Below are 20,584 nucleotides of genomic sequence, written 5' to 3' on the forward strand. Positions count from 1 at the left end.
TTAGCCTCCTGCCCGTGGCACTGCATCAGTGCTTATCTCTGGGAAATGTGGTGTTTTCATCACCAGACATTGCAAAGGGCCTTTTCAGGGTGTTTGGCGCCATTTTGGAGTGAATCGGATGGTGTCGGACTTTTGGCAAAATCCTGACCCTGGGGTTTAGGGCATTGAGGGCTGTTTGTTTGTTTTGTCTCTGGGAAAAGTAGTGTTTTCACCACCAACCGTTGCCCAGGGCCTTTTCTGGGTGTTTGGTGCCATTTTTGAGTGAATGTCAGATTTTTTTGCGCAATGCGCCCCTCTAGTCCTCTCTACGTGGCCCTCAACTTTCTCCAGAACATCCCCTTTCTCCAGGCCAGGCCATCACAGTCCCTGCTCCACACCCTTTCATGAGATGTATGAGGTGAACTCTGATAATTTTGCTCACCTGGATGGAGGATAGAGAGGTGTCTGCATTTGTGTTAATTTAGCCTACTGTGCAAAGGTGATGTTTACATTATTGCCCTAGCCACTTTGGCCTCTGGCCACTGGCAGGTGGCCCCAGTAGATGGCCCAGAAGGGAAGATGAAAAAGCTTCCCCAACCCTGATGTAACAGAAGAAGAGTACTACCACTACTAGGCCTGCAGCTTAACTCTCAACAAGATGGCAAGGTACGTCTTGCTGCGGCTAGCTCTGCTTTAGAAAAGCCTCCTGATGGATTACTGCAGTGTGTTGTTATTCATTGGGTTGCCTTTACAAACAGTTTGTAAACTCCAGCCGGCCCAAAGTACGGCAGTGAGGTTATTAATGAGGACTGGTAGATATGCAGAACCCAAAGTTCCTTGGGGAAAGAGGTGGACTCTGAATATTGTAGGGGAAAAGGGGGGAGTCTCCTAATAACTCTCAGCACCCTTAACAAACTACAAGGCAGCAGATGGGACCCATCAGTGTTGTGGCATCTGCTGCCTCTGCCTCACTTGGCCTAATCGTGAGTCTGGCCGTACCACCGTGACAGATTTCTCCCAAAGTATTATCAAAGTGATAAAGTTTCAGAGACCAAACCAAATCCGCACAATTAATCAACTCCCAGAGGTTGTGGCTTTCTCAGAGCACGTGCAAAGACTTGTTTTGGAAGTTAACTCCTGGCTGGAGAAGGGTTCGTCGAAGAAATGCCGCAACTCCCCTGCCTGTAGCCTAAAGCAAGTTTGATACAGCTTTCTGCTGTATCGTTTTATTGAGCTCCGTCACCAAGATTAATGGGGCGCATTTGCATGCAATGCGGCGTATCATATCCAGGGTTCTCCTGCAGAGATGTGCAAACCTCAGGTCAGCTACAACAAAGCTCAAAAACGTGAAAAAAGCAAAGTAGAGACAAGTTAGTGCAGGGTTCATAAATATCCCAGAAGTGTCTGTTTGCAACATTAAAGTCCAGTGACCTTCATGAAGTCAAACGGGTGTTCAGTCTCGGCTATATATTTTCCTAACCAGACCTCTGCAAAACGGCAGGCACATATATATATATATATATCTAAGGCACTTACAGAGCTTCTTCAAAGCACACAGTAAAAAGCAGTAAACGTTTTAAAGCAAATGGGTACAAAGTGCTTCTCTGATCTGATATTGGGGCCCAATTGCTTGCAGTTAAGCAAGATGTGTTTGGCTGGAGGATCTTAGGACCAAACTCCATATTATAAGAACCTAAAAAGAGCCCCATTGGATCAGCCCAGTTGGTTGCTGGACCAGCCTATCTGGTCCAGCATCCTATTCTCACAGTAGCCAATCAGATGGCTCCAGAAAGTCACCTGGCAGGACATTAAAGCAACAGCCGTCCATCAATGTTATTCATAAGAGCCCAGGAAGAACCTGAGTCAACCAGCCTGCCTGGTCCAGCATTCTGTTCTCACATTGACCAACCAGATAACCATTATAAGAGAGCCAGCATGGTGGGTGTAGTGGTTAAGAGCGATGGACTCGTAATCTGGTGAACCGGGTTCGCTTCCCCGCTCCTCCACATGCAGCTGCTGGGTGACCTTGGACTAGTCACACTTCTCTGAAGTCTCTCAACCCCACTCACCTCACAGAGTGTTTGTTATGGGGGAGGAAGGGAAAGGAGATTGTTAGCTGCTTTGAGACTCCTTAAGGGGAGTGAAAGGTGGGATATCAAGTCCAAATTCTTTTTCTTCTTTAAAAAGCTCACCAGCAGGACCCGAGTGCAGCAGAACTCTCCCCACTTGTGATTCCTGGCTATTGGCGTTCAGAGGTGTGCTGCCTCTGACAGCGAAGGGGGAACATAGCGTCAGGCTTCAGGGAATCTGACCCCCCCTGCCTCATGGCAGGCTGCCAGTAATGGAAAAAACAAGAAACTCTTAGCAAGGTATTTTATTCAATATTCACAGAGAGAGACGTAGGAAGCAGTGTCTCAGATAATAGCGTTGCTCCAAGTCCCCCCCCCCTCCGTCTCTCCTACTGTACGTCATCCCTGCGTCTGCTGATCTGTGCTTTCTGCCTCTGAGCTTTCTGTTCTACTACTCCCAATGCTCACCTGGTCCTGGGAAGAAGAAGAAGAAGAGGAGGAGGAAGAGGAAGAGGAAGAGGAAGAATTTGAATTTGATATCCCACTTTATCACTACCTGAAAGAGCCTCAAAGCGGCTAACATTCTCCTTTCCCTTCCTCTCCCACAACAAACACTCTGTGAGGTGAGTGGGGCTGAGAGACTTCAGAGGAGTCTGACTAGCCCAAGGTCACCCAGCAGCTACATGTGGAGGAGCAGGGAATCAAACCCGGTTCACCAGATTACTAGTCTACCGCTCTTAACCACTACACCACACTGGGAGGGCAGGGGTCAGGAATACTTTCTAAGGATGCTGAGTCTGTCAGCTGTCTATCCCCTGGTGCTTCTTCTCTCCCAATATTTCCCAGCTTCTCCCTTCTGCAGCCTCTATGACCTTCCGCAAACCACTGTAGTAGATCTATACTGTCCTCTTCTCGGGAAGGTTCAGGAAGAGGGGGCGGCGGTCCCTACCATTCCTCCTCAGTCCAGTCCCTGACACATAGTCATCATAGATCAATGGCAACATTCTGAGGGATTCCTCAAGGCCAATGACTCTGCAGAACTTGGTCCTGATGCCATTTCACCGGAACAAGATCTTGGCTTTCCAGAAATAGGCACTGGTGACAAACCAGGGATGAGCAAAGTACTCGGTTGAATGTTATCCATTAACTCTGTTCTATCCCGTTTTCTCTTTGCTATGGTTATTGTTTTTATTTAAACCACGAACCAAGACAATGTACATTGACCACTAACAACAAAACATATGTTGCATATATTATTGCCAATTTATTGTGCTGTTTTTGTGACGTACAAATGGCATGAGAAGACTTGGTCTATTTACTTGTAACATTTATCACACCTATGATCCCTGTTTATAAAACCCAGTAACAAGTTGATTTAAAAAAACTGAGTGGCAGCCCTCCTTCAAGTGAAGAAGAAGAAGAAGAAGAAGAAGAAGAAGAAGAAGAAGAAGAAGAAGAAGAAGAAGATTATTATTATTATTATTTGTGGGCCTAGAGAAAAGCAGCACAGAGGTAAGGGAGAATTCTTCTTACTGCTGCTTATCTGTTCAGCGTGGAATTTGCTTCCTCCCACTGGGCTTAGCCACAAACTAAGTGTGTGTAAGTAAATGATGCAAGATGAACTCATTACACGGCTGACATAGCAGCAGCTACCTGTGATTCCTTGGTGGGACGAGACCCTTAAGCCACCAGAGAGCTTATGTAAGAGATATTTTGGTTGACGTGGCACCAAATTTAATTTTAAAATTGTTTCTAGCCAATAGCACACGAGAGCCAGCCTGGATCAGTGGGCACAACCCCCTGATTGGTTGGAATTGTTTCAAGAAGTCATTATAGTGTACAGATCAGAAAACAGAACTGTGATCAGTATATGAACAAGGAAAGTGGTCTCTGTGTGTGTGAGAGACAAATTTAATAAACTACTACTACTACCACCACTTTTCACTCTCTGAAGCCTCTTGATTCAACTGGAGCAGTTTCCTGAGTGAACATTTGGCTCAGCCCTTAAATAAACAAAGAGATTGCACAAAAATTGCTGAGGGTTGAATTATTCACTTTTCCAGCTCATGGTTTTCTAGGATGCTGAACGATGCATTTTTGACCCCTGCAGAACATGCCATTTCTAATAAGGAAAACAAAGGGCTGTATAATTTTCCTGATGCTGACATGAATGTAAAACAACAACTGGATGATTTAATCCAAATATATATTCATCGAGTTTTAGGGAAAAGATGGGATAAGGGTACATACTGAATAGCAAGAGAAGAGGTGGCAGAGAGAAAGGACGAGTGAATGGTTTTCAAAGGCATCTGGATATATGAAAATCAAGTTTTCAGCACGACCTCTCTAATGCCACCGTTGCGAAATTAGCAGCTGCTGTGACGTCAAAGGAAGGAACTTGCTTTCTGCTGTAGAGCTGCATGCCTTGAATTCACAATGACTGACTAGGCTTGTGTTGTGTTGTGTGATTGCCTTGGGATTCCTTCTCCGATTTCTACGTAAGGCAGTAAAAGTCTCTGTTGGGAGGAAAGCAACAAAAACATGCCAGGAACTACCTGAACCAGTGGAGGGTGATAGTCAGAAAGGCAACAGAGGACTCAGCTACACAGCTGCAAATAATCAAAACAAAATAAAAAAATTCCTTCCAGTAGCACCTTAAAGACCAACTAAGTTAGTTCTTGGTATGAGCTTTCGTGTGCATGCACACTTCTTCAGATACCTGCAAATAAAACGTTTTGAATGTTTGTACATTGAGTGCAATGTACAATTGTGACACTAGATGGCGACGGTGAGCTATAGCAAATTCAATGCATTTTTCAAAACGGTTTTTTTTAAAGCATTTTAACGTTTTCAGCATGTGTGTAGATTCCACCCTGTTCTTCCCTCGCTGATTCTTTCTCATGTCGTGTGTCCTTATGCTTTCCTTCCTTCCTCCTCCTTCTCCAAGCCACTTTGCTTTGGATCTTTTGTTAATCTCTTGACCTGATGACTCTATGATGGTCCCATATAAGCTTCTACTCAGAATGGCTTTGTTTGCCAGGAATAAAAAACACCTTAAGTTCCTTTATTCTTTCTTTCTCCCCCCTCCTTCCCCCAATATTATTATTAGGTTTTACAACAAATTTTAACATATTCACTGCTGATAATATAATCACAAAATAAGTTTCCAAATTGCCCCCCCCCCACGACTTCCCCCAACTTCCCTTTCTGGTTTATAATGCATTTGCTTCTCCTGCATATTATCTTATTCCCTAATATAGTAGAGTTAAAATTATAGATCATTATTATATTTTATTAGTTAATTGTAAGTGTCTAATCAAACCCTGCAAGTGAGTCCATTTCCTTACGTTGTTTCTGTATATACATCATAAAAGGTTCCCAATCTTTTTAAAAAGTCTCTATTATCCTAAGTTTCTTTGTTCTTTCAACCAGCAGTCTTGCCAGAATATTTATTTCTGCACTCTGCTGGTGTGTGTGTGTGTGTGTGTGCACGTAACCCAAAAGGTCCCTGTCTCCACCATCCTAGAGTCACCCGACCAGCATGTTGTTAGCATCCGTCTCCTATTCAAGAGACAATGGAGTGCACCTCCGGGGTGAAGTCAAACTGCTCCCTTAGCAGCACCCAAGTGACTTCCCCTGGGCTGCCCAGACTACAGGACTCCCCTCTCAGCCTTACTGATGTGGTCCAAAGGAAAGCAGAGCAATACAATGCAGGCAGCTCATCAACTGTAAAATTTTATTTTCAGTTTATGAAGCAATTCTATATCCTCCCACCAAGCTGACGAAGAATTCTACGAAACAGTAGCCAATATCCGGAATCACTGTTCAGTGTTGGACATCATATTTGCTGAATACACAAAGCTTCACAGCTTCTCTTTCATCGTACACAGTCTGGTAAAGGTAAAGGGACCCCTGACCATTCTAGGGTTGCGGCGCTCATCTCGCTTTATTGGCGGAGGGAGCCGGCGTACAGCTTCCGGGTCATGTGGCCAGCATGACTAAGCCACTTCTGGCGAACCAGAGCAGCGCCGTTTACCTTCCCACCAGAGCGGTACCTATTTATCTACTTGCACTTTGACGTGCTTTCGAACTGCTAGGTTGGCAGGAGCAGGGACCGAGCAACGGGAGCTCACCCCGCCGCAGGGATTCGAACTGCCGACCTTCTGATCTGCAAGTCCTAGGCTCTGTGGTTTAACCCACAGTGCCACCCGCGTCCCTACACAGTCTGGTACCTCACTTCATTTAAAGATTTTCAGAGACTTTGAGACTAAAGATTTCATTTTGTACTTGTGATGGTTTGAAGGAATTCTATAAAGATTGTCTGTTGCGTATGTACATGGTCATCGTGTTGCCTAGACATTGCTGACGTTCTCTTTGCAACACAGTGGTCCAAAGGAAAGAAGAGCAATACATTTGGCACCAGCTTGGCTGCCAGAGTTGCCAGAAGGAGGCTTACAAGGTGCCACCCAACCATCTTAGGTACTCCACTCCAGATTTGTGTAGGGTATACTCCTAAGCCTTTTCTTTTCCCAAATATATCCTGCAAGGCAGTAGAGGTTTAGGATCAGAGTTTTCCTTCTCCTAGATGGGCTACCTTCCCAGGTTGACAAGCACCATCTGCCCCTCACTTCCCTTTACAGCACATGCAGAAACCACCTTCTTGACCGCTGGACCCACTATTGGTCTCATCTGCTCAATCCGCCAGAGCCTGTCTTCTCATGCAAGGGAAATCCCTAACAATCAGCATGGAAGTGGAACTTTTTAGTCACTGAAAAAAGTATTCTCGCCCTTTGTGCCTTCTGGAGCCAATCAGAGTAAAAGGGAGACAGGGTCACGGGTGGCGCTGTGGGTTAAACCACAGAGCCTAGGACTTGCCGATCAGAAGGTCGGCGGTTCAAATCCCCGCGACGGGGTGAGCTCCCATTGCTTGGTCCCTGCTCCTGCCAACCTAGCAGTCCAAAAGCACATCAAAGTGCAAGTAGATAAATAGGTACCGCTCCGGCGGGAAGGTAGATGGCGTTTCCATGTGCTGCTCTGGTTCGCCAGAAGCGGCTTAGTCATGCTGGCCACATGACCCGGAAGCTGTACGCCAGCTCCCTCAGCCAATAAAGCGAGATGAGCACCACAACCCCAGAGTCGGCCACGACTGGACCTAATGGTCAGGGGTCCCTTTACCTTTACAGAGTAAAAGGAGGTGAGTCAACCACTGAGGATTGGCTCTCAGAGTCACTCTGGAGAAAGGTTGTGGGAAGAGCACCAAGGAGGAGTTGTTCTGCATGCTCCAAAGCTCAGCTTTTAGGAACACTGAAAGCACAATTTTCAGAGAATGGTGTGCAAGTTCTTTTACGTACAATGGGACTTCAAGGAAAATGCAACTTGATCCACTCAAAAATATTATACTGGAGCACTCAGAATGATTCGCCTGTGTATGTGCCCAGAAAATAGTAGAAACAGGCAGAGGTCTGCATTGATCTCTAATTATTATTATTCCATAATTATAGGATTATTGCATAATCTTAGAAGGTTGTATGTAACAGAAGGGGGCATGGCTATTACTACCATGAAGGAATGCTGCACTTCTGAATTTGCCACTACTGTAGAAATATATAGCCAAACCCCAACAGTATCAGCCTATAGACTCTTGAAATATTTGTATGGGCAAATCTGACCGGTTGCACGATGACATAGTAATACCTCATTATACATGGTGATCCCTGATTGGGTAGAAGAAGCCCCCAAAGTTTGGCAGTTTCCCTGAGCTAAAGATTTTGTGTGTATGTGTCTGTTGCCATGGAGGGAGAGGAAGGGGAATAAGATCATTAAGTCTAGAATCGAAAATTACCTAACGCTTTCACTGTTATCTCTGATGAACAGAGAACCACAAACTGGCCACCGGCCACTGTGTCCGTAGCTTTACTTAAAGAGAGAACAAAATCCAGACCTACAAAGGTCCCTTATGCAACTCTGGCTTTTAAAAAATACCCCGTTAAATATTTCATGGTTGCTGCGGGCAGCATTTCAGGGCTCTCGTCGTCGTCAGGCTTCTTCTGCGTTATGAAACATTTATCAGCCCAAGCCAGGAAGTCAACATCGCTGGCTGAGAAGCCTGAAATTATTTGCAAACTGAGATGGAGCGAGTGAAAAGATATGTAGCACATGACCCTGAGGATTATGCTAAGCAAAAGAGTGAAGCAGAGGAGGCTGATCCGTTATAGCAGATGGGGCAGTGCCCCACAAACCTCCGTCTGCCCTCATCTTGATTCCACTTGCCTGATTTCCTAGTTCCATCCGGTCCATGGGGTGGCCCTGCCTGTCAGTTTCCTCCTCCTCAGCCTCAGTGTCGCCCTTCCCAGGAGGGAGGAGGATGGGGACAAAACTAGAATCCTTTGGCTCTGCCTGCCATTGGCTCTGGCGCCACCTACTGTTGGGCTCCTTGCCTTCTGCCCTATCAGCTGTCACTGCCTTCCAGTACTGTCCTTGTTAAGTTGTGGGTGAACATATCAGACGACACAGCGATTCTTCAAACAGCTCTTGTTTATTCACAGACCCAGAACAGAACTGAACTGAAGGGTTCAGCCAGCCTGCTTATATAGAGCTCCACTACAACGCAACAATAACAACTTTCTGTAACTATCCAATCACTGAACGTCACTTTCAATTCCTTATTTGCATATATGGACCTGAGTGAAAACTATCTACAGTATCTCCTTGCTGGCCCAGGGTGAGAACTTCAGTACATAACAGTCCTGGCCCTGAAATGGCAACTAGGTGGCTGGGCAAGGGAGCTACCAGAAGAGAAATAGATGGTTATTTCAAAATAAGCAGGCAAGGATGCAGTTTCAGTTTTCAAACAAGCTTTCTGTGTCTGTTTGCCCCAGAGACCTGTCAGGAGAAAAGAAGCAAGGATACCTCTCAATAAAGATGAAATCAATCTAGACTACCCACAGGCAGAAGTGGGGGTCTGCAACAAAATGTTACAGCATGGAGTGCTCCTGTCTAGGACTTCAACCAGCCAGCCACACCCCTTCCTGAGAAAGGATTTCAACCTTCATTTTCTCATAATTTCCAACAGTTAATCAGCACCTACCAAAGGAATGTGGTATTGAAAAAGAGGAATGCTACCTACGTAGGGAATATGCTGAAAATGTGATTTCATCTACTTTAAGGAGATTTTCCAGCTTAAACTGGCCCCTCTCGTGACTGCCAACTGCACTAGGTAAAGATTGCAGCCCAGGGGGCTGAGCCGTTCACTCAAACTCGATATTAACTTTGGAAAGAATGAATGGCATGGTGGCGATTCAAGGAAACATTTGTTCTGAAATAATCATGATGGAGACTACCCGATTTCAGGTTGTTCAAGAAGATCCTTGCCTCAGGCTTACCCCAATCATATCCTACAGGCCACGGCAAATCACGAGCAACCATCCCAGCCTATTCTTCCTTCCTTGGGACAGGTAACCATTGACGTCTCACTGCCACCTGTGACACCTCTGTCCCCATTTTCTAAATGTGCCAATCCCCTTTGTCTAGCCAGGACTGTTTCTTCTTCTTCTTTGGCAATCACTCGTAGCCAAGTAAGATTGTCTTCCATATACACGGTTTTAACAGTGAGTCTGTAAGTGACTGTGGAGGTCAATTCTGGATCCACACGTCCTTCCACAGTGGGGACATAGGTTTCCGGGCGGGAGTTAATCACAGTAAAGGTTTACTAAGCATGCCTTCCTCTTAGCATGTTTCTCCCTTTCGTCCTGAGTTCGAGCGTCTTCAAAGCCCATGACACCTTTGGAAAAGGCTGTTCTCCAGTTGAAGCGCTCACAGGCCAGTGTTTCCCAGTTGTTGGTGTTTATACTACATTTTTTAAAAAAGATTCGCCTTGAGAGAATCTTTAGACCTCTTTTGTTGACCACCGGCATTACGCTTTCCATTTTCAAGCTCGGAATAGAGTAGTTGCTTTGGGAGACGATAATCAGGCATCCGCACAAGAAGAACATAATAAGAACCTGGCTGCTGGATGTGGCCATGTGGCCTATTTAAATAGTTGTTTTTACTGATTATTTTGTTGTCCTGTTCTCTTTGTAAACTGCTTTGAGGTTGTCGGCTTTCCCCACCATCTAGCAGTGTACAGTCATACCTCGAGTTGAATGCATTTCGGGTTGAGCGCATTCAAGTTGCGCTCCGCAGCAACACGGAAGTAACGGAGTGCGTTACTTCCGGGTTTCGCCACTCGCACATGCGCAGACGCTCAAAATGATGTCATGCGCATGTGCGGTAGTGGCAAAACGCGACCCGCGCATGTGCAGACGCGCCGTTGCATCTTGCGTTCCGTTTGGGAGGCAAACAGGGTCCCGTTCGCATCCCAAGGTACCACTGTATAAACGTAGTGAAATAAATAATATAAATAGTCAGGCATCCTGTTCTCACAAGTGGCCAACAAGATGCCTGTTGGAAGAAGGCAAACAGGACCCTGAACACAAAAGCCCTCTCCCCTCCTGTCATTTCCAGCAACTGGTATTCAGAAACATGATTGCCACGGACTGTGGAGGCAGAACATTAACATGGTGTCATAGTGTTTTAAATGCATGGTGTGACTGTGGACACCAATAATAATCAATTAGTGGTGGATCTATACTGCCTTGGGCTCTGAGGTCTTCAGGGGAGGTCATCCTCTCAGTTCCACCACCTTCACAGATATGTTTACTGGGGCCTTCTTAGTAGTGGCTCCCAGACTTTCGAACTCCCTCCCTAGAGAAGCTAGACTGGCTCTCTTGTTGTTGACCTTCCACTGGAAGCTGAAGACCTTTGGTTCCAACAGTCTTTGGGGAACTGACTGACTTCTTCTTCTTCTTTTCTTTTAAAGGGCTTTTAATAGTGTTGTGCTGTATTTATTATCTATATTTCAATAAATCTGGTTTTTTTATATTGTTTAAATCCCATTAGCATTCAGTTACATTCTCATCATTGCCTTTTATATGTTTTCAGCCTTGTCATTTTAATTTGTGTAAGCTTCCTTGAGTCCTGGTCTGGGGAAAAGGCAGGATACAAATAAATGGAGTAATTATTATTAGAATCATAGAGTCATAGAGTTGGAAGAGACCACAAGGGCCATCGAGTCCAACCCCCTGCCAAGCAGGAAACACCATCAGAGCACTCCTGACATATGGTTGTCAAGCCTCTGCTTAAAGACCTCCAAAGAAGGAGACTCCACCACACTCCTTGGCAGCAAATTCCACTGTCAAACAGCTCTTACTGTCAGGAAGTTCTTCCTAATGTTTAGGTGGAATCTTCTTTCTTTTAGTTTGGAACCATTGCTCTGTGTCCGCTTCTCTGGAGCAGCAGAAAACAAGCTTTCTCCTCCTCTATGTGACATCCTTTTATATATTTGAACATGGCTATCATATCACCCCTTAACCTCCTCTTCTCCAGGCTAAACATGCCCAGCTCCCTTAGCCATTCCTCATAAGGCATCGTTTCCAGGCCTTTGACCATTTTGGTTGCCCTCCTCTGGACACGTTCCAGTTTGTCAGTGTCCTTCTTGAACTGTGGTGCCCAGAACTGGACACAGTACTCCAGGTGAGGTCTGACCAGAGCAGAATACAGTGGCACTATTACTTCCCTTGATCTAGATGCTATACTCCTATTGATGCAGCCCAGAATTTCATTGGCTTTTTTAGCTGCCGCGTCACACTGTTGGCTCATGTCAAGTTTGTGGTCAACCAAGACTCCTAGATCCTTTTCATATGTACTGCTCTCAAGCCAGGTGTCACCCATCTTGTATTTGTGCCTCTCATTTTTTTTGCCCAAGTGCAATACTTTACATTTCTCCCTGTTAAAATTCATCTTGTTTGTTTTGGCCCAGTTCTCTAATCTGTCAAGGTCGTTTTGAAGTGTGATCCTGTCCTCTGGGGTGTTAGCCACCCCTCCCAGTTTGGTGTCATCTGCAAATTTGATCAGGATGCCCTTGAGTCCATCATCCAAGTCATTGATAAAGATGTTGAATAAGACCGGGCTTAAGACAGAACCCTGTGGCACCCCACTAGTCACTCTTCTCCAGGATGAAGAGGAACCATTGATGAGCACCCTTTGGGTTCGGTCAGTCAGCCAGTTACAAATCCACTGAGTGGTAGCATAGTCAAGTCCGCATTTTACCAGCTTCTTTACAAGAATATCATGGGGCACCTTGTCAAATGCCTTGCTGAAATCAAGGTAGGCTACATCCACTGCGTTCCCTTCATCTACCAGGCTTGAATTTCTGTCAAAAAACGAGATCAGGTTAGTCTGACATGACTTATTTTTCAGAAATCCATGCTGACTATTGGTGATCACAGTATTCCTTTCTAGGTGCTCACAGACTGTTTGCTTAATGATCTGCTCCAGAATCTTCCCTGGTATTGATGTCATACTGACTGGGCGGTAATTATTTGGGTCCTCTCTTTTCCCCTTTTTGAAAATAGGGACAACATTTGCCCTCCTCCAGTCTGCCGGGACTTCGCCTGTTCTCCAGGAATTCTCAAAGATGACTGCCAGTGGTTCTGAGATCACATCTGCCAGTTCTTTTAATACTCTTGGATGCAGTTCATCTGGCCCTGGAGACTTGAATACATCTAAACTAGCCAAGTATTCTTGTACTATCTCCTTAGTTATTCTGGGCTGTGTTTCCTCTGCTGAATCATTTGCTCCAAATTCTTCAGGTCGGGCATTGTTTTCTTTATTGGAGAAGACTGAGGCAAAGAAGGCATTGAGGAGTTCAGTCCTTTCTGTGTCCCCACAGGACTGCCCACACATTCTGCATCATTTGCTCTGCAAAAATCATTGAGATTAATGATCTTAGGTTAACCATGGCCAGGGATACAACCCTACAGGATTTTGTTCTTTTTTAAAAAATATGGGTTGTATCCAGCACTGGTTCTACTACTGTAAATAATGGACATGATTAATCTAGGTGCCTTGCTTCAGACCCCCCAAGTGTCCCTATTTTCCAGGGATGTCCCTGATTTAGAGAAGCCATCCCAGTTTCTGATTTGATACCGGAATGTCCCACTTTTCCTTAGGACAGGGGTAGGCAACCTAAGGCCCGTGGGCCGGATGTGGCCCAATCACCTTCTCAATCTGACCCACGGATGGTCCGGGAATCACCATGTTTTTACATGAGTAGAATGTGTGCTCTTATTTAAAATGCATCTCTGGGTTCTTTGTGGGGCATAGGAATTCACTCATTTCTTTTCCAAAATATAGTCGAGCCCACCTCAAGATCTGAGGGATGGCGGACCGGGCCATGACTGAAAAAGGTTGCTGACCCCTGCCTTAGGATGTCCCTATTTTCATTGGAGAAATGTTGGAGGATATGGAGTTATCCGACTCCCGAGCCGTCTGAAGGTAATCCTGTACAGAGACATTTTTTAATGTTTAATGTTTTATTATGTTTGTATATATGTTGGAATGAACTGATGTAGTAGTTACTGCGGGGTTTTTTTTGTTATAGCTGAACCCTAAATAAAGTATTAAAAAGTAAAAATTAAAATTAAAATGTTTATATATATGTTGGAAGCTTCCCAGAGTGTCTGGGGCAACCCAGTAAGATGTGTTGGGTATAAATAATAAAATTATCATTATGGAATCGGACGTCCCTATTTTCATCGGATAAATGTTGGAGGGTATGCTGTTTTCAATGGGTCTACCCCAAGTAGGACTTAGTTCAATACAACCCTGTATTTCCTTCCTGGGCAGGGGGGATGCTCCAGTTAATGGAAAACAAATTTGTTTTGCATTTCGGCATCGAAAAGCCACAGCAGATGTCTCGTTGACATGCTTAATGGGTTTACAAGGCAGCCTGCTTAGAAACGGAGGTCCCCCACCCTTGTCAGAAACAGCAGGTTGTTTGTAAGCCAAGGCAGGAAAGCGAGCGAGAAGAAAAGCCCCAAACAATCTGTTTTCTGGCTGCATTGAAAACAGCACATCATAAGCTCACAACAGGACCCTCCTGGCTGTTTTCTGTTTATTACATTGAAAAATGAAAGCGTAGGCCGGCTGGCCGACATTAATTTTGTCACCCCTGCAGGGAATCACCCATCTTGACTGCCTGCCTTTTGTTTGGCTTCGTTTCTCGGGGGGGGGGGGGAATAACTGGCGCCTGTCGAGTTAGCAAAAATACATCCCCATTGGCTGCTTGTGGAGGGGTGCTGGTGACTGTCTCAGCACCGCAACAAAATGGCACTGGAGCTCCATTTACAAGAGGTCATTTGGGCTATTCCAGGGGTAGGCAACCTAAGGCCTGTGGGCCGGATGCAGCCCAATCGCCTTCTCAATCCGGCCCACGGACAGTCCAGGAATCAGCGTGTTTTTACATAAGTAGAATGTGTCCTTTTATTTAAAATGCATCTCTGGGTTATTTGTGGGGCATAGGAATTCGTTCATATTTTTTTTTCAAAATATAGTCCGGCCTGACACAACGTCTGAGGGACGGTGGACCAGCCCACGACTGAAAAAGGTTGCTGACCCCTGGACTATTCTCATGCCTGGGGGTGGCAAACATGCAGCATTTATCCAGCCTGTGGCTGCCATTTTGTTATTGTTCGGGAGCCAAGCCGTCCGAGTACCGAGGTACCACTGTCTATGTATTTCTATTTGGTTGAAGAAGTGCATCGCAATGTTCAGGAAATTTTCAGTTTGCATATTGTATCCAGAATTGCGAATCATGTCAGTCTGTGTTACAGTCCAAACAGAACGGACTTCTTCCACATTCTTAAATACTATACAGCTGGTTTCGTTCCTTGTTGGCTGGTTTCAGAAGGGGTTTGGGGGAGTGCTTCTCAATATGGAGGGGTTTAGGCTAAGACCAACCACAGTTCCCACAATTCTTTGAGGGCTCTGAAAATGAGGGCTCTAGGAATATGTCCTTGACCTCTGACCACGCCTCTTGCTTGCTTGGAGAAGAGGAAACAGAGGGTGTGTGGATGCGGAAACTGCCTTAATGTACAAAGGCAAAATTTGCATCTGTTGCTCCTCCCACTTTGCCTTTGGCCCCACCCACCACTAGTGTCTGGCTCTGGAAAGGTTGCTGAAAAGGGAAATGTGGTCTTTGCGTTGGAGAACTGCTGAGACCTCCAGGTATAGGGCGGTACAGTGGTACCTCCGTTCTGGAGCCCCGTTCACATCCCGAAGCGAACGTAACCCGTGTCCGCACGTCTGCGCATGCATGGGTCGCGTTTCGGCACTTCAGGCATGTGCGTGACGTCATTTTAACGGTCTGCGCATGCGTGTGCGGCAAAACCCAGAAGTAACACGCTCCGTTACTTCTGGGTCAGCGCGGAGTGCAACCCGAAAATGCTTATCCTGAAGCGTATTCATCCCGAGGCATGACTGTACCGTATATAAATTCAATAAATAATAATAAATAAATAAAAAGTTTTCCCCACCCCTCAGTTAAATTGTGATTTCTTCCCCTGAGCTATAACCATTGGTGACTGGTGCCCATTGGGACTAGCAGGCAGAAAAATGCAGTTAAGTGAGGTAGTCACAAGAAAAACCTGCATCCCACCAGGAGAATTTCACTAATAAATAAATACATCCCTTCCCCTTTCATAATTTTTAAATGGCATTTCTTGGATGGTAGCAGGGAAAATACAGAGGAAATGTTTGGCCACACACGAACTAGAGCTTTTTACCAGTTGATACTGGAAATATAATTGCTGGACTAGGCAGGTCCTTAACCTGATCCAACACGGCTTTTATTTTCAGTCAGAAAACAGCAACCAGAGTAACCTTGGCAAAAGAATTTTGAAGTGCAGTGTAATCTATACACCCAATTAACACAACCATTTTCAGAAGCGACATTGTGGTTTTGCTGCATTTGTCCTTCAAACAAATCAAAACAAAACCACAGACAGCATCAACTGGAATATATATTCAGTATAAATATTGGTTCCTATCCCACTCTCTCTGCACTATTAGGACAGTCACATCCACAAGGGCCCTAGCCTACCCAGTCTTTGGGACTTCCACAAAGGATAGGTTTGGATCCAATGTTAGTCCTACTCAGAATAGACACATTGAACTGAACGAACCTTTGGGGTGCAGCCAATACTAGTCACTCACAGAAATTATATTCCTTAACTTCAGTGGGTCTACTCTGAGCAGGGCTAGTATCGGATGCAACCATAGGTGTGTGCATGGGGTGTTTAAAAGACCCAGAGATTGTGCCAAAGAGGAGAGATTATGGAGCAGCAACCCAGCTCCTTCAGCTGCCACAGGGAAACGGTGAGAGAGACAGAGGCAGAAGAGGGGAGGAGGGAAGCAGGGAGAGATGCAGGCAGAAAAAAAAGCTGGAATGAATCTGCAGTTTCTGCCTATGTCTATCTCTGGAAAGGATGGTGGTGTGACTGGCAATAAGGGAAGAGGCTGCTTCTAGAGACAGAATTTGGTACTTGGATTCTCTCTCTTTTTAGTTTGTATTTCTTGAAGCAAAGTTTAGTTGTTTTGTTTTTTAGTTTAGGTTCCTTCGTCCATTCGATGAATGAAAACAATGTCCTTTACGACAATTGTTGTTGTTTAGTCGTTTAGTCGTTTAGTCATGTCTGACTCTTCGTGACCCCATGGACCAGAGCACGCCAGGCACTCCTGTCTTCCACTGCCTCCCACAGTTTGGTCAGACTCACGCTGGTAGCTTCGAGAACACTGTCCCAGCCATCTCGTCCTCTGTCGTCCCCTTCTCCTTGTGCCCTCCATCTTTCCCAACATCAGGGTCTTTTCCAGGGAGTCTTCTCTTCTCATGAGGTGGCCAAAGTATTGGAGCCTCAGCTTCAGGATCTGTCCTTCCAGTGAGCACTCAGGGCTGATTTCCTTAAGAATGGATGTGTTTGATCTTCTTGCAGTCCATAGGACTCTCAAGAGTCTCCTCCAGCACCACAATTCAAAAGCATCAATTCTTCAGCAATCAGCCTTCTTTATGGTCCAACTCTCACTTCCGTACATCACTACTGGGAAAACCATAGCTTTAAGTATACAGACCTTTGTTGGCAAGGTGATGTCTCTGCTTTTTAAGATGTTGTCTTTACGACAGAGTATTCAACAAATCTTTGCCTTTAAAAAATAAATTAAATTTCCCTGGACGCTCACCCTAATAAAATGTGTTGTGCACGCCTATGGATACAACCTTCAGAACTATTTTTAACTGAAATGCATGCAAATTAAATGAAACGCACACAATGACTGAAGGAAAATGCCTTCCATTGGGTGACAGAGCTAACAATTACAAACGAGCTTGAGGAACATCAAGCGTAAAAGACGAGAAACAAAAGCCCAGCCGTCGCGGGAGACAGCTCTGTCCTGCGACGACAACAACATAACAATAGCTACTTTCACATTCCCATGTCTGGTGTCATGGATAATTTCTAGCTTCCTGATAGAGCAACTATTGCTCAGGCAACCACTGGAAACGTGTGGGCAGTTGGGGAAGAGAGGTTTTAATTTTGCCTCGGTCGTCTCACAGTGAATACAAACAGACACATTCTGTACTGTCAGTACTCTCCCAACCTGTCTCGAAAAGAGTTATTGAAAACATTGTCATTCTGCATCTCCTTAATAGCTACACTGATGGTTATGGGTTATTATTAGTGCATTTAACAAATCGTAGTGTGATGGCAGCATGATTATTCTATTTTGGGGGGCAAGGCGGACTGGGATTCTTAACGTAAGAAGCAGAACAACATTAAGAAGAGCTCTGCGGGATCATATCTCTTCTTTTTTTGAAATATTTTTTATTTGATTTTAGATACAAAAGGTTATAAGAAACTCAGATATATAACCATAAATAGAGATTTATCTGAATCTCCAGACTTCCCACCCTCCCCTCCATGGGTCCTATTGTCAACATCTTCAACTGCGTATTATTTCACAATCCATACATTGTATCTCTCCATATTGACCACAGTATTTGTCACATTACAAGTGTTGTTAAAATCCTGCTAATGTTTTCATCGGCTTATAGTGATCTCCTAAATAAATTATATTTCCCCCCCATTATTTCTTGAAGTTTTTGTCCTCTTGGTTCCTGAGCTTTCCGGTCAGCTTTGCCATTTAGGAGTATTCCAACAGTTTGATCTGCCATTCCTCTCTGGTAGGGACTTTGTCTTCTTTCCATCTTTGGGCTAGTAGCATCCGTGCGGCTGTTGTTGTGTACATAAAAAGTCCTTTCTGCTCTTTTGGGATGTTGATACCTACAATTCCTAATAAGAAAGCTTCTGGGGTTTTTTTTACAAAAGTTATTTTAAACATTTTCTTCAGTTCATTAAATATCATTTCCCAGAATGCTTTAGTTATCATACCAAACATCTAGTGCAGCATCCTGGTTCTGGGGTGACCATGTACCCTACTGTAAAGGGGAAGTGCTGTAGCTCAGTGGTAGAGCATCTGCTTTGCATGCAGAAGGTTACAGGTTCAATCCCCAGGATCTCCAGCTAGGACTGAGAATGCTTCCTACCTGAAAACCCTGGAGAGCCACTACTGGTCAGTGTGGACAGTGCTGAGCTAGATGGACTTAGTGGTTCAACACAGGCTGTAGCTCTGTGCTAGAGTCCCTGCTTTGCTTGTAGAAGGTGCACCTGAACTCCCCTGCTGCTTGCTGGGAGGGGCGGGGAGGAGATGGGATCATTGACCATCCGCATAGTGCCTGTGGCCAGGGATGCTGGGAACTGGAGTCAAAAATTTCTGGAGGGGCCACCAGTAAGGGGCAATTGTCCATCCTTGAGTGAGTAAAGCGCCATTGGGAGGACATGATGCAATATTTTAATGCATCGTGGACTCAACAAGCTGACTTGTGGTCCACCTTGGCAGGTAAAGGTGGAAGAGAGCCAGCAGTGGAGCAGTAGGCCCACCAGAGAGCGCTTTGCCTGGGGCATTGCCAAACATACCAGCAGCCCTGACAGCGGGAAGGATGTAGGCAGGCACACTGCTGCCTGTTGGGATCTCAGCCAAGCTGATAAAGCTCATTTTCCTCCGGAATCGCCCCTGACGATAATTAACGACCTGAGCCTTTGATGAGGCCTCAGGCGCATTTCTGATTCAGCAGAGAATCCAAAGCAGCACACGGAAGTGATGAGATTCATGGCTACATGCTATGCTTTATTACTAAGCTACGCAGAGAGCAAAGAAATATACATCCTCTCTCTGTGAGAGCAGAGAGCAACTGAACAACAAAGGGACAAAGGAACAGGAAACCAATAACGTCACATCCGTCTCTCGTCTCCCGTGAGACTTCCAACAGTATGGAATGTGTCTGGAATGTAAACAGAGTCCTGTGACTCTAAGCAGCAGCTCAGAGGCAAACAGAAACTAACTTCCTCCCCCTTTCTGTGAACACCGCTGGGCAGCGTGTCAGTACAATCTCAGTACAAACCCAATTTCTGTACATAGGTACAGTGTTGATCCTTCGGAACAAGCTTGGACAATAAATCAGCAGGAATTTCATTACCTGGCATGTAGGACATCGTTACGAGTCCTTTCTGAACACATTCTCTAGCATGTTGCAGCTTCAATTGCAAGTGCTTCATGCTTTGCTTACAACCTTCCAAGCCAAACATGCTTTGTTGTCCTGATAAACCTGGATTGGACATTTGACAGGAATTCTCATGTCTTTACACAACTGCAGAGCCTTGGAGAGCTAGCCCTCTGGCCTGAAGACAACACTCCACAGCTTCCCTCCTGATGTGCTCCTGGCACTGCCAGACTGTTGGGATGGGATAGGAGGAATCTGGTTCTTCAGCACCAGATGTCTGTGAAGGTCCAGGCCCTGAAAGCCCTGGTGGTCTGGGAATTCCTACTGGGAGTTCTTGTCCAGCTTCCTCAGGTGCACTGGTCTCCCTGTCTTTTGCAGTCGTCTCTGAGCCCTGGCTGAGACCCAGCCTCCAACTCTGTATTCCAGGGCACCACTGGGTACAGGAGTCGTGACGCACTGCGACTCGGTCCAGTCACTGTCTCTCAGACTTGCCTCCCTCACAGGGTTCTTATGTGGATAAAATGGCAGTGAAGCAAAACTGCACTTGGAGATTGAGAACACCAGCATGAAACGGATAAGATTTGCCAGGGCAGGAGGTAGGTTGGGGAAAAGTTTTTTGGCCACCCCCGCACATGTCCCCTTTTCTGCATTGAGGTTCAAACCAGGAGAAAAATGTGCTACAGGCAGCTGTAGGCTTTCGCTGCATTTCAAACCCCCCCCCCCCCCACAATAGATGTTATAAAAATTGAAAGATCTACAGTTCACTGGTTTTTATTTCTAGGGCGCCTTTATGCCGACGCTCGCAAATTGGCTCATTTTGTAAGCTCAGCAAGCAGATTCCCTCTCAAATAGGGTCGCCTGAACCCCATTAGACCGAAGCAGTTGCATTTCTGTCAGCCGTGCTGGTTTCGCTACGAAGCTACTCATACATTGCCGGAGGTAAGCTTTCTCTCTCTGAAATGAAGGGTGCTATTATAAATGAGATAACCCAGTTCGAGTGAGTATTTGTTCTTTTGGGGTTTTTTTTTTAATATAAAAAAACCCATCC

General features: G+C 45.4%; 1 long non-coding RNA gene across 1 annotated transcript in view; it reads left to right on the forward strand.

Moving 5' to 3' along the window:
* The first annotated feature begins 9,367 nt into the window (after window positions 1-9,367).
* Window positions 9,368-20,584, forward strand: part of LOC309347081 — a 68,019-nt gene continuing 56,802 nt past the window's right edge. Inside the window, exon 1 of the long non-coding RNA XR_014158830.1 lies at window positions 9,368-9,502. This is a non-coding gene — a long non-coding RNA (uncharacterized lncRNA). The remainder of the gene's footprint in view (window positions 9,503-20,584) is intronic.

Source organism: Podarcis erhardii, assembly GCF_964252035.2.
Source record: "Podarcis erhardii genome assembly, chromosome: 7".
Classification (NCBI taxonomy): domain Eukaryota; kingdom Metazoa; phylum Chordata; class Lepidosauria; order Squamata; family Lacertidae; genus Podarcis; species Podarcis erhardii.